The sequence below is a fragment of the Sinohyriopsis cumingii genome, chromosome 15, assembly GCF_028554795.1.
Source record: "Sinohyriopsis cumingii isolate HCF-2022 chromosome 15, ASM2855479v2, whole genome shotgun sequence".
NCBI classification, from domain to species: domain Eukaryota; kingdom Metazoa; phylum Mollusca; class Bivalvia; order Unionida; family Unionidae; genus Sinohyriopsis; species Sinohyriopsis cumingii.
In genome coordinates this window covers 59,535,164-59,550,385 of record NC_142975.1, presented here as the reverse complement: position 1 = coordinate 59,550,385, position 15,222 = coordinate 59,535,164, and positions in this window count along the sequence as shown.

Here is a 15,222-nt window from a genome sequence, read left to right as displayed (position 1 = left end):
AAAAATAAAATGGCCGCTCCTCTACTGAAAGCAAGAGATCAACTTATTTGCTTATTATCTTTCAAACACTGATGGGGAAAGATATTTGTCACTAATAATGGCAGAAAGGTTATTTTGGCTCAAAATGAAAATTGTACAGATCCAACATCTTCACACTAAATAATTGGTACCTCATAGCTTCTAGCTTTTATATATGTAAAATGTATACACTTGTCAGAAATACACCAAGTCTAAGTAAATAAAACCATACTTTTATAAGCTTAAACACTTATGACAGATATTTCGTATGCACCTTTTTTAAATATATAGAAATATTTTTTTTTTCGTTTTTGGCGCTAAACAATATCCATCTCCGTCTTAGAGATGTGCAGTTATTCGATAATATTATAAGCCATATACATTTTGTAAAGGAGCATAAATAAATTTGTGAACTTAAACTCTATTTTTACAACTTATCCAGCTTATATCAAAAACTGGAGACGTTTTGAGGTGAACCATTTTTGGTCCTTGTAGTACTTACCCCTGCCATTATTGCTAGCACACTTGATTCGCTGATCTACAGTCGATTTCGGTAACGGAATTTTAGAATGTTGGTATGTGATAAAGCTTGCCAGTAGCTTCCCGTACGTCGGTGATTTTTATCGGTGGCTTTACAGGTTCTACTGGCAGCCACGTATAACCCATCTTGCGCCGAGAAATGGCATTGAATCCAAAACAACAAACGACAAAAACAAAAAAGTAGGCTGGTCAATCAGCCCCACACCGATCATGATCCGTACAGGAATCTTAAGGGCTGATATACGCCTATACTTTAAAATGTGCAACTATTTGCAAACATTCTCATATGCACACCTCGGTATACACTTACGATATTTCTCGCGACTGGTGTGTTACCTTCGGTTGTGCGATGTGTACTTAATATTTCCAGGTCAAATCCTACATTTGACAACTTATAAATCCATGTGGATTAGCACAACCGGATGATATGTGGCCACTTTGAATTTCGCGCTAGATATGGCTGTTACCAAATACCTGTAAGTGGCTTAAACTGAAGGCAGTAGTGTACCAGAAAGATCTGCATTCAGCAAAATTGTATATTTTAATGAACAGTTCACCACATACCCACAAATCATCCATGAGCAATAGAACAGATTTGGGGGTTTGATTTACAAAGTAACAAAAGAGGTACACTACACCGTCATTTTAGTCAAATAGAGTAGCTACTAAAAGTTGTGAGAATTTGTTGGACACTCTGTATAAATAAGAAATGTATAAAGATCTTGCATTGATGATATAAATGACTGTATCTGTATCATATATTTTTGTTGTATGGAAATTTCAAATTAAACAATATCAAACAATAATAACCTAATATGGCTAGGGCCATTGTCAACTAATTTTTAAAATCAATCAAACGGCGAGCCTCTTGCATTAAATATATTCTTGAATTCAGTAATTGTTGTTGTGGGCTTAACGCCACTTTTCAGCATATATACATACACACATTTATAATTTATACATTTACATGTAATGAAACTGTGAGCACTGTAAGACATTTCATGCAATCTTAAAATGAAGACGATAGGTACCTCCTAATGTATTAAATGACTTAAAATGTATACATTAGGTACATAGTGCTTTCATAATTGAAATTTAAATGTACTATTTGGTTTAAATATAGTTTACCGGAGACTAAATACGCCGTATGCTAATACAAATTGGAAAATTCTACTTGTATATTTTTTTCAATGGTTTAATTGATCAAAATTGATATTTATGCCCTGAACAAGAATAATGGGAAATAAGCAATATAATAGAACCCATATATTGTACAACGATTATCTCCCTTAATGTGCAAATATCACTGTACAGGATCTTGGGCCGACTTTTTCAAAGTATTGAATAGTGTTACCTCTGTGATAGTTCTTACTGTAACTTCTTTACTACTAATAATAACAATGATAATTTTAATAATAATAATAATAATAATAATAATAATAATAATAATAATAATAACAATAATTATAATAAAAATAATAGAATAAGACAATGATTGAGGGTCAATAAGAAATTAAACTTAGGCCTCCAATTTTTAATGGCACTCTGGAGACAATGGGAAAAAAACATCAGGCCGCCATCTTCGTTGGTTTATAGCTTCAAACGGGAGTCATGTGTTGAATAGTATCTGTGGGTTGTATCACTAAGCGGCAAATTAACATTATGCCTCATTTTATCGTCTTTATTCCAACAAGAGGACATTAAAATTAGGTCACTACTTCTTTTGGTTTATTGCGTCAAACGGGAATTCTGTTTTGAATCGTATGTGGGTTGATGGTGTCCAACGGAAATTAACCGTTAGGCTTCATTTTTTTCGTCAATATGGCTTCAAGGGGAAGTTAACTTTATCCTCCTTTCTGTGTGACTTTATAGCGGCTAAGTGAAATCCTATTCTAAAATAGTCATAGATTTTTCCTTTCATAAATTCTGTATGAAGTTCGAGGGATGTATTAGAAATTTTGACTGACCTACATTTAGGATGCTCACTTGCAGTTAGCTGTATTTCAAAAATACCGAGTATCAAGCCAGGTAAACTTTCATTTATCAGTTTTAACAAATATTAAAAATTTGCCAGCACCGACTTACGTCTATTTACATTCCATTGCTACATTTCACGTGAGGAGTGAAACTGTGGCTGTTCAACGAGAAATATTTTCAGTTTATACCATTTAACTGTCAGCGAATGTTGTCAGAAAGATCTCCAGTGTCATGTGACTGCCCTGTCTGTTTGGTTGATAAATATATGGGCAGAAACTGTGTTGTTATGTTAATGTCATTATGATGCAGCTTTGATTTTTCAGTAGTCAGTTTATTACAAAATGAAAATAAATTATATAGTCTAAAGAATGCAAAGTGACTCTTTTCAAAGTTTAAAAAAGGCTAAACTTGAATGACATGGAAGTTGTGAATCGTACACTTTCGATAGACTTTTATGTCAAACAGAGAGAGAGAGAGAGAGAGAGAGAGTAAAATGAAGGATTAATTTTTTATATAAAAAGAAACTGACACTGTAGCCTCTAACTGGAATTTGACAATGTATTTCTCATGGCTTCAGTTGGAATTTAACATGGTCGGGCTTTCTAGTCTCAGTGGGAATTTAACGTGGTGGGGCTTTATAGTCTCAGTGGGAATTTAACGTGGTGGGGCTTTATAGTCTCAGTGGGGATACAACATGGCGAGGCTTTCTAGTCTCGGTGTTAATTTAACGTGGTGGGGCATTCTTAGTATTAGTTTAACGAGGTGGGGCTTTCTATTTTCAGTATGAATTTAACATGGACGGACATTCCAGTCTCAGTGGAAATTTAACGTGATGGGACTTTTAGTCTCAGTGGAAATTTAACATGGTGGAGCTTTTCTAGTCTCAGTGGGAATTTTACGTGGTGTGGCTATATAGCCTCTAATGAGAATTTAACATGGAGATGGCACACTAGTATCTAACGGGAGTATAAACTGTGGGTCTCATTGGCATCTAACGGGAAATGTAATGTTAAATCTTCCTCGTGCTAACCAATGCCACTGACCGACAGACATACATGTACTGACCACACAGAGTAGAGATAGGGCATTAACGATACATTTTACATCCCTTATAAACATATATAAAATCCTGTTCCCCTGTAACGCCCATACTCTCCTCTCAGAGACAAAATTGACACCTCCAGCAGCAGAGAGGGCGAACAGACTCTAATTGGTTCACTCTCCGTTTTGCTAAATCAGCCTTCCTGGAAATCGCAAAAAAAATCGCGATTGTCACGGTATCCGGAATAAGACAACCTTGTCAACGAACTTAATAAACTCTAATTGACTTACCCAGACTATAACTGATAAGTTTTTCTAATCGCGAAAAATCGCAGTGATCGCGTCGGTGCCAAGTTGGAGGCAGCACCCTCTCTGCTGCTATAAATTAAATGATCATTATATCAATAATGGCAAACATTGGAGAAGCATATACCACTACATTAGCTCGAGAGCGACTAGAAGCAACCAAAAAATTTCTTCCTGTTCGTGGTTCTGCAAGACAAAAACTTCAAGAACGTCAAGAAGCACAAGTTGAATTTGCTACTGGTACTGAACAATTATTTAAGCCTGTTACAGCGGTTACTGAAAAAGCCATATGGGGAGATGTTAAGGATGAGGAGTAGAGGAAGAAGGGTATTCTTCCAGTATTAAAACGAACAGAACAAATTTTACAGGAGCTTCCAACTAAAATAACCGTCGCACAACCTCAACCGCCTCAACCTAAAGGTGCTGCTGGTGAAGAACCAAAGGAGGGAAAAGAAGGGACTGGTTTTATGGAGAAATTTACTGAAGGCGGTATACAAGCAATAAAAAGAATTCAACCAATGAAACCTGATGACCTAGTCGATTTTGGTGAGTTTGCTGCTAAAAGTTATGATTCAAGAATAAATTTTTTAAAATCTAAATATGATAAAGGTGTAAGTCGTGATACATGGATTGATTGGGTGTATAAAATAAATCGAAATGTTGATCGGATAAACAAACGAGAAATATTTTATACCACATATTTATCAGGAGTAAATAAATATATGAAATGATGCAAGAACAGAAACAAAAACAAGAACAAAGGCGAGAACAAAAAGAAAAACGAGGACGGTGACAGAAAAAAATACAGCAGCAAGAAGAAGAAATGGTGGAAGAATTTCGTAAATATGGAGAACCTACAGAAGAAAAATTTTACGATGAGCCTGACACTGGTGTTACTGGTAGTGGTTTGGGAAGTGGTCTTATTTCTTGTCCTAATAATATTCTCGATGACGTGCAACGGTTAGAAATTCTGATTCGGGGTAAACGAGCTGGAAATAATTCTCCGGAAATAACCAATGATGCAGCTGATATTTTTCGACTATTATTTCAAGGCGGTATCATGGACGTTAATGTTTATCGGGAACTCATTGATGAAATCGTTGATGAGTATCATAGTGACTAGTTGTTATCGCGATTATATAAATGAATAAAACTAAGATGATTATACATAATGCTCATCGTGGACCTGTAGCGGTTAGGGTGATAAACTCGCGATTACCAACCTATTAAGCAACTTACGGAGATGGACTCGGTGATGTTGTTCAGGGTTTATTCAGAAGGATAGCCCCCAAAGCAATACCGATCACAAAACAATTATCAATGAAAGCTATTGACGCTGTTCGTGATAAAGCTCCTTTTGCTGTTGGTAATGTTGTCAGTAAAGCGTTCTTGGCAATCAAGGACAGACTAGCACGATTAATACGCAGACCGAAAGCGGTCCAACCACAACCAGTGAAATTTCTAAGCACTGAAGTGATGCCCGCAAATGTTAGTAAAGTAATAAATCAAGCAGCAAATCAAAAACTAGCAGCCTTGATGAATCAAGGGGCTGAACAAATAAATACAAGTCTGATATCAGGAAGTGGTCTTCGTGTTAGACGATAACAAATTATAATAAAATGTTTAAGCGTATATCAGACCCAGCGTTTGACATGGATGCACCAGTACTTAAGGATGAGTCTGTGCGTGATTATCAGTATTATTCTTATGAAGCAGTATCGCCAAATTACGAGTTCAGGATACAAATAGATATTTCTTGCCCGCTGAAGCATTTATTGAAGTCACAGGTGAACTTGTAACAGACGTTGTCGCTAATACAGAATAAGGAGCTGATGTCAGAGTTGGCTTTGTTAACGATGGCATCATGGCGTTATTCAAAAGTGCTACATATATGATCGATGGAAAAGAAATTGAGACAATCCAAGATAATGTTGACGTTGCTACAACGATTATGGTCTAGCAAGATATTCAGATGATTATACTAGATCAGCTGGTCCGACTACGATGTTCGCCAAGGATAATGCTGACTATCCTGATGGGAGACCGCATAATATAAGACGACCAAGAAACAATATCAATAACGTTGACGCCGATGTGTGGCCGTTGGTTCATGGTGCTAATCCAAATTGCAATTTAGGTTTTGGAATACGTCAATCAATGCTGAAAACTAATCGTAGAAGAATTTCATGTGTAATTCCATTGTCCCACATCTTTGGGTTTTGCAGAAATTTCAGAAAGGTTATTTTTGGAGCCAAACATACAATTGTTATTCATCGAAAAGAAGATAATGATGCTATCTGGCGAGAAGATGGCACTGCTGGTAAAGTAATATTATTTAAACTTTCGTTTTGGATGCCGGGAATGACTCCATCACACGCTGAAGAACAGAGGATACTTTCTTTTATGGATCAAGGCGGTAAATCGATATTATCATGGTTAACAACAACTACCGATAGTGTTCAAAGTGAAATCTTGGGTTTATTTACATGGCATATAGCATCACAGCACGGTGTTTCTGCGCCAAGGCATATCTTTGTTGCTCTTCAAGATGTTCCGCGAGTAAACAATCAAGAAAGAAATCCATCAACAACCATCTGAAGATATATTATTGAATTTTGATCAAAATTATGTAGCACGTGTATATCATCGTTTGATGACATTTATGGGACGTGATCACAATATTGATACTGGTTTGCAAACATCACAGTTAGATTTTACAACTCTGTACCCGAATTATTACTTTTCGCTGGAACATCTTGATTTAGTTAAGCAATCTGTCGTTGATATACATTTTCGAGCTAGCGTAAACACATGTGGTGGTGTTAATTACAGAGCAATTGCTGTTATACTCAGCGACAAATCAATGTTACTTGAAGGTGTTGGTGGACGAATGAGAGTTATTGATGCACCAGTGTAAAGCATGTAGACAATTAGACCAACCGTGTTATAATAAAAATGTTAGATAATGTCACTCTGGCTCCCGGTGAGGTGAAAAAATTACAATCAAAAACCGCGAGCGTATGCTGAGTAAAAATAACATTAAAGCGAGATCAAATTGCTAGTAGTGGTCCAAACATGTTATCGTTGACTAAAGCTCAACTAAAACATTTCAATAAGGCGCAAAAAGCGAAAACCGGAGTTCAACTTGATTCGCACCAAGTGCCATCAAAGACATGGTTAAAAGCGGTGGTATATTTCCACTTCTCGCAGCAATACCAGCATTAATTGCTGCTGCTGTATCAGCAGTCGCAAAATCAGCAGCGTTAGGTGCTGTTGGAACCGCTGCTGGAATGACATTAAAGAAAGCAACTGGAAGGGGAATTTTACACAAGGAAAGCTTAAAAAAAAGATCACCACGGACACAAAAACCACCAAGGCGCCCAAAAAGGTCCAATATGCCTCAGCCGGGTCATCTAAGACTACCAGTTGAACAATACGGAGCGGGTCTAAGACTTCCAGGAACTCCGCCCTCATGGTACCCAAAACGTTTTTAACAGGCGCAGCGCGTCTCGCACAGATGTCAAATTTTGATTTACTCGATGCTGCTAAACAATTAAATATAAAAAATTCAGAGGTGTTTTTATGCGAGATCAGTTACCGAGCCAGCCGAATACCAGCGAAACTGGAATTATCAATCTTGATAACAGCGATGGTCCAGGAACTCATTGGGTTGCTTACGCGATTGATCCACGTGGAATTGTTTATTTCGATTCATATCAGTTAGCACCGCCAGTTGAATTTCTAAAATACTTACAAAGTACTCCATTTCAAATTCCAGTTTGGTACTCAACGCTACCAACACAAACATTAACCGATCCACCAATATGTGGCCGTGAAGTAATTAATGTACTTGAAGAGTTATCGAAATCACCCAAACCACCTCACAAAGTCGTGCACAAGTATACTGCGGATAAATTTAACATTTTAAACAATCCCTATGATAATAATGGTTGATATTTACGGAAGATCTCTCAGCACAAGTCAAAGTAAAAAACGGGACGACGTAGATTTCTCAAATTATGCGACCAAAGATGAAATCGATAATCTTTTAACATTGTCCGGGATAGACCCAGATGAGGTTGTTATTTTTCAGGACCGATATGGCAAGCTAAAAACCAGCAATATCAAATGGAATGACATAGTTTGACGAGTACTCGGTGCGGTCACGGATAACATTCCTGTGTTTACTGACAGCGGAAAAATCAGGGATTCAAGTATATCGTTTACAACCATTAGAGATGAAATTGCAAGAAGTGTTGCTAATCGCTTAAAAAATACCGGTGACACAATGACAGGTGAACTCAACATGAACGGAAATAAAATAGTAGCCGTAACAGATGCAACATCTGATGACGATGCCGCGACGAAAAATTATGTTGACGTTAACCACAGCACCGTAGATGGTAAATTATCCATGTTGCGGGCCGAGTATGATGTTCACGTCAATATGTTTACAAATCTCCGTAGAAACTTTAGAAAAATTAAATCGTATACACAGTATCATCTGGATTCACAATACGGTCAAAACAAAATAATACTATCAAACATACCGCAACAGTCACTGGTGTGTATAGACTGTCCGTGTTCAGTGCTGCAAAATTTGAGATATTTACAACGTATCCCTGGCGGCATTCAACCGATAAGTTTTCCGGGGTTGTGTCTCTCATATTAAATAGCGGAACCGAAGAAACATTTATACTGGAAGCAGCTGATAAGAAATTAACCGCAACATCTTACTGGTGGTGTCTAGAATTTGTAGCTGAAACACCTCAATTGGTTACTGCGTAAAATAATAATGGCAGCGTCAACGAATGTTCAACAATATAGATTCGGTCAAGTACGCGAATGGAATGGCAGTCAGAGTTAAGAACCATCACTGACCAGTATACAACAAAAGTTAAAAAAAAATACAAGCGGCGTGTAATCGCGTTGGATGCTCTAGTTTATTAGTTGCGTACACCCGGGTAGTATTATCAGCGCTGACACCAGTAACAACTGCAATAGCAGTAACAACATGCGTTTCATCATCGGCTGCAATCGCAGGTGTTTTTAATATTATCGCGAAAAAGATATCCACGTGCACGAGCACAAAACTCAACGACGCAGTTGTAAAATTAAAAACAGCCACGGGCGCATATTCGAAATTATCGTCGCTGTTATCATCAAGCCTCAGCGACGATCAAATATCAGATTCCGAATTCGCGTTAATGGTTAAGATATACGATGAAGTAATAAACCACCATTCAAAAGAAGAAAAAAATAATGACAGAACTGACTCCATCAAGAACAATAGTATCAATAAGCTTCAACAACATGCGTGAAATTTCAACTTTGGTCATCGAGATAGACTCCTCCGACCACGATCAGTCATCGTTGGAGGGGTCTGAAACGCCGGAACATAAAAGATTTGATTTCATCACCGACAATCAATCATACCACGATGTTAACCCGTATTACAAACGACGATTACTCGATATAAAAAATGTAACGTCGGGTAGTGATTTTGAATTATACAGCAATGATCGTCTTTTGTTCTTTTTTTTTGGCGTTTTTATAAACAATCCGATGAATCTTATCTTGTTATCACTATCCTAAGTGAAATTATTGGTTTCTTTACAGGAATTAATCAACAACATAAAACACAACTACGACGACTACGGCAGTGCTTTCAGGAATATATTTCTGATCGCATCGAAATCATTAAACAAATTGAAATATTAAATCAACTCGTATCCGACATGGAATATATTAACCAGAGAGCAATTCATTCAGTAATTAATACTGAAAAGATGGACCACAAACAACGAATTTTAAACGCGTATTCGATAACAGAAGTTGAACTACCAAATTTTAAACTTCCCGGGTATAAGGCAACCGAGTTAAGAAAATCCACCAACGATATCATTGATGGGTTCTTTCCTAAAATAGGTACGCAGTGAGAGAAAAACACCATTTGAGAAAAGAAGAAATAAATAATGACAGAACTACTTCAGCAGATAGCCGCATATACAACTCCGGCAAAAACAACAATGATAACAGTAAGCTCAACCTAGCCTGAATTTAGTATTAATTTTCCAACTGCGATTCCGGTAAGCGAGATCGCGTTAGCACAGTTGCGAGCATACCATAGATGGCCAAATATCAGATCAAAATTATTTGGTGGATTACCAGCGAATAACTCGTTTGTGTTTGCAAATAAAAACCGACCAGATGGTACTCCCGACTGGAACGTTGTTGGAATACCAACCGGATGCTATCAACTCGAAGAAATCAATGAGGAATTAGCACGTGGAATAAAAAAAAATCACAGAAATAAAGAACCCAAAATAGCAATAACCGCTCATGAACCAAAACTATCCGCGGCCATCGAGATAAATGCACCAGATTACGTCGTTGATATATATCAGTCATCGATCAGAACAGGGTTAGCATGGCCTGAGGTTGCTCCACCTAAAGTAACACCAACACCAGAACCAGCGAAGTCTAATTTTACCACGAACAAACAATCATACCACGATGTTACACCATCGTACAAACAACATTTAATGAACATAAAAACTTCAACTTTGGGTAGTGATTTTAGATTCACCAATAAGGACAATATGACGTGGTATTTTGATTATGAACTACCCGCGCTGGACGTTTTTCTAATTTTATTCGCCTAGAACAAATGATTGAGTATTTTAAAATCATTAATCAAGAACATAAACGACAACTACAGCGACTACGTCAAAGCTTCCAAGAATCTGATAGCAGCGAAATCATTAAAGAAATAGAAATATTAAGTCAGCTTGTATCCGATATGGAATATATTTACCAGCGAGTAATTCGGACAACAATTAATCCTAAGATATACCACAAACAACAATTTTTAAACGTATATACGATAACAGAAGCTGAACCACCGACATTTAAATTTCCCGGGTATAACGCAGCCGAGTTATAAAAAAAATCAGTCAACGATATCATCGATGAGTTCTTTTCTGATATACTTACACGGTACAAAGAAACAACTATTTCTCCGATACAACAATAATCCACAAGGAGAAGGACGACATGTATCCCCGGAAATCGTAAATATAACACAGGTGGTCGCGGTCAATCTTGTGTGTAATGTAATTGATGGAAGTTACAGCACGGACACAACAATGTCAAATCAAGCGCAGCAGTGATTTATTCTTTATTCGTTTACACCGAGAGAACCACCCGGATTCCTGATTTCTGATTTCTGTACAAGAACCGATCAATCTGGTCTATCTACGATGTCATACTCGTCTGTTATAAAGAATAAATTTCAAGCTAAATGACCAGTCCGGCCACTTGCTGGATTTGAGGTATAAGACTGTAAATATTAATTTACTTGTGAAATCGTAAAAATCTACGATTACAATCGTAAAAATATATGATTTTCAAGGAAATAATTCTCCGTTCTTGATAAAGTCAACAATTTCACAAGAAATTTATTTTTTTACTGAAAATCAGGCTCATTTGTTAATTCGGAAAGTAATAAGGTAGTCAAATTCGTGTAAATAGACTGATTTGTTAATTCTGAAGGGCATTTAGGTAGTCAAAATCGCGTGAATCTAACATTTCAGTGGAGAAAAAATATATAATATTTTCCTAAAATCTGTCGGTGTACAAAAATATTATAAGAAATTTATTTTTTTACTGAAAATCATGCTGATTTTTCATTCCTGAAGGGTATTTAGGTAGTCAAAATCGTGTAAATCGACTGATTTGTTAATTCGGAAAGTAATAAGGTAGTCAGAATCGTGTAAATCAACTGATTTGTTAATTCGGAAGGGTATTTAGGTAGTCAAAATCGTGTAAATCCAAGAATTCTTAGTGAAAAGCCAAAAAAATATAATATTTTACTGAAATCTGACCTACTACTTTCACTTTTATTACCACGAATATGTCTAACTTCCGTTTTCATTAGACAGAAACTTTCTTAGTTGCCTCACGCGAGAATTAATTATCTTCTTTGCTTCATATTCACAAGATAATTATGATCTAATTTTTTCGATTACACGAGAGAGACTGACAAATTCCTTCACTCACTCTTCTTCTATTGTAGCCAGCGATTGACACATATCCGTCTGAATCTTCTTTATAAATCTATACTGAGATGGCAGCATGTATGCTCCTCCCTGGTTTCGCCCTTGTAGTGTTTCAAAATCAGAAATAAGTTTTGCAGGATTTAATTCATCGGATATAATTATACCGTCGTGTTCTAATTTTTTAATAGCTGAAATTACATCATTGATATTTTCATAATTCATTATAGATGTGCACACTCCCCCCAGAAATCAACCCCGGGGATGAAAAAACAGCACCACGCCGTGGTGGCGACGTGGGGAGAGTGTGAATTTTTTCTGTTCAGTTTCGAGCTTGGGGTGAACCCCCAATTATATATAAAATCGTGAAATATCGCCTGCGTCGACAACAAGAATTAGACACTCTACCACTGCGACACGGAGCCTTGTTATTAATATATGATTCAGAAATTATTATATAGTTTCTTTTGGATTGCAAGAAAATAATACAATTACTTTTGGATTTTAAAAAATAATACAATTACTTTTAAAAATTAATACAACTTGAATTTAGCTCTACTTTGAAAATTTATTCATTTTCTGGATAATATATAATATAAAATAGTGTGTGTTGCGCAAACTTCTGAAATCAAGGGAGGTAACTCCATCATCGACTTGTACACAATCGGGGCGGAGTTATCTCCGTTATCTTTATCTAACACCACTGAGACATAAGAAAAAGAAATCCAGTTTCCAAACCGGTATGAAAAGATAATTTGATTATTTTCTCTGCAACACGTTGGACTGAACGTGGGTTAATACCAAAATATTTGCCAGTCGCGTTCATTGATTGATATATTATCTCTTCGCCGGTTTCAATATTGACATATTTAATCGGTCTCTTTCTAATGCATGAAGGTTAAATAAATTATTATTAAATTTATTTCCGTCAATATGATCGATCACAAGACCATCTTTGATCTCTCCGTGATAAACCTCAAATACGAATCGATGACAGAGATAGCTTTTCTTCACATCAACACTAAATCTAAGATAACCGGAACTATCAACAGCACCAACTGGTTTCTTCAGCCGACAGTGTCTTACTACACCATCACGAGATGCTTCATGATTCTTAATGATAGGATGCCTGACAAATTCTTCTTCCTCCATTTTATATATCATATTATTTGTCTAAATTATAACAAATCTTTAAATCTGGTTATATAGTCTTCAAGGTTCTTATAACCTTATTGATGACTTTGACAGAGTCAAGGGTGTTATTTTTCTTGTCATAATAACGTTTTAACTCTCTATACCGTTTACTACCACAACGCGCGCAAATCTGTGTTTTACCTCTAACTCCGACACCACATCTTAAACACTTTTGTGGAACAAGACTGCCTCTCTTTACACTAGGCGAATGTTGTCCACAAATTTCATTTACACAAGATTTGTTACAATGAGTGTCCTTGCTCGTGGAAAAAACGATTTGTTAAGTAAAACTTCCAAGCCAGGAACGCTGAATGGTATTGACAAACCATATTACTCGCGAGCATATCCTGTAATAACAATAACAATAATGAGGACTTTGTGTAGCAAATAATCTTTAGAACCTCTAAGCGCTTTACAACATTAGACAACATCTATAAGATAAAATATATAATGATATGATTACAAAAACAAACACCATGAAATTAGTAAACATTAAAAAACATGCTGAGAATATTTAAGGTAGGAAACATTCGGTCTTTAAGTTTGTTTTCTTGCAGTCGAAATAAGTGAGTTTTGAGAGAGCTCTTGAATGTGATCACTGTGTCTTTGTGTCTAAGTTCAGTGGGCAATTCATTCCACGTTGCTGGGCCCTGGAATCCAAAAGAACGCTGTCCATATGACTTTCTTTTCAGTGGGAATAATGAGTATACGATTGTCAGAAGAGGAGCGTAAGTATCTTGCTGGTGTGTACACATGGGTGAGGTCGGATAGGTATGTTGGACTAGAGTCCGACAGTGAAACGTAGCACAGAGAACAAATTTTGTGTTTGATTCTGGGTCGAATGGATAGCCAGTTTAGGGTACAAAGCAGCGGGGACGCGAGCTCTGATAGTGGTACTCTAAGTATGATCTGAGCAGCTGTGTTTTGAACTTTCTGAAGTTTCTGGAGCAGATATTGAGATGAACCAGACAGAATTGAGTTACAATAGTCCAGTCTTGAAAGTACTAATGAAAAACCAAGTGTGTTAGTGGCATCAACTGAAAGATATTTGCGAATTGAGATGATGCGAATTAAGCTCAAGATATGCAGCCTTGCATATGTTCATGACATGTTGGTGCAATGTGACAGTACTGTCCAAAGTAACACATAGGTTTCGTACTGATTGTGGGAATTTAATGTTGGTGTTGCTGATAGTTATTGTTTGAGGTAAAGGATGTGAATGAGGAAGTCTTTGTGTTATGATCAGAATGGCCTCAGTTTTATCATCATTCATCTGCAGCTTGTTACATGTCATCCATGATTTCACATCAGAAATGCACCTCTACACCTTGGATGGTAGTATCAACTTCATTTGGGTGGCTATATTTGTATATTTGGGTGTCATCAGCGTACAATTGGTGAGACACTGGATAATCGCGGTTATTTATGGAATTTATCAGCTAAATGATAAACCCAACATTAATGATTTTACACCAATGAGATTTTCAAAGTTGAATTGTGTAGCCGAACGTGGAAATGGTCTGACTGATCAGCGACGTGAAAAAATAGCGAAGTGTGCTGAATCGGTCAATGATACCGGAGCTACAATAAATAATGTTGCCGAGTTATCAGGTAAATTCAAATTTCCAATGAGAGTACAAACGTTAACCGGAGAGATTTTATATGGATCGCCGAATAAATCGAGGAGCTCCTATTGAAATTATTGATCATAATGCGCACGCGTGGTCTAGCGCAGTAACAATATTTCCACGAGATCGAACTGTAAGATTTTACCCGTCGGAAAATATCCGAGAAAAACATGTTTGATTTTATTCACGCGTTAAGTAAAACTGATCCTGTATCGGTGTGGTTATTTAAGAGTCTTCCCGAAGGAGACTATGATCAATTTGTAAAACCCAACGGGGATTTATATCGTCAAGAATCTCTTCACGAGGAAATGAAAATTTCAACAGAAAACACCGAGCAATTATTAAAAAAATTGTTTCACAGTTCCGTCAGTCGCGACTCATTTTGCCAGAGAGAAAAATTTGTGGAAACCAACACGAAATCGATTTCTCGAGAATATTCAAGCTAGTTGTGTCGAATACGG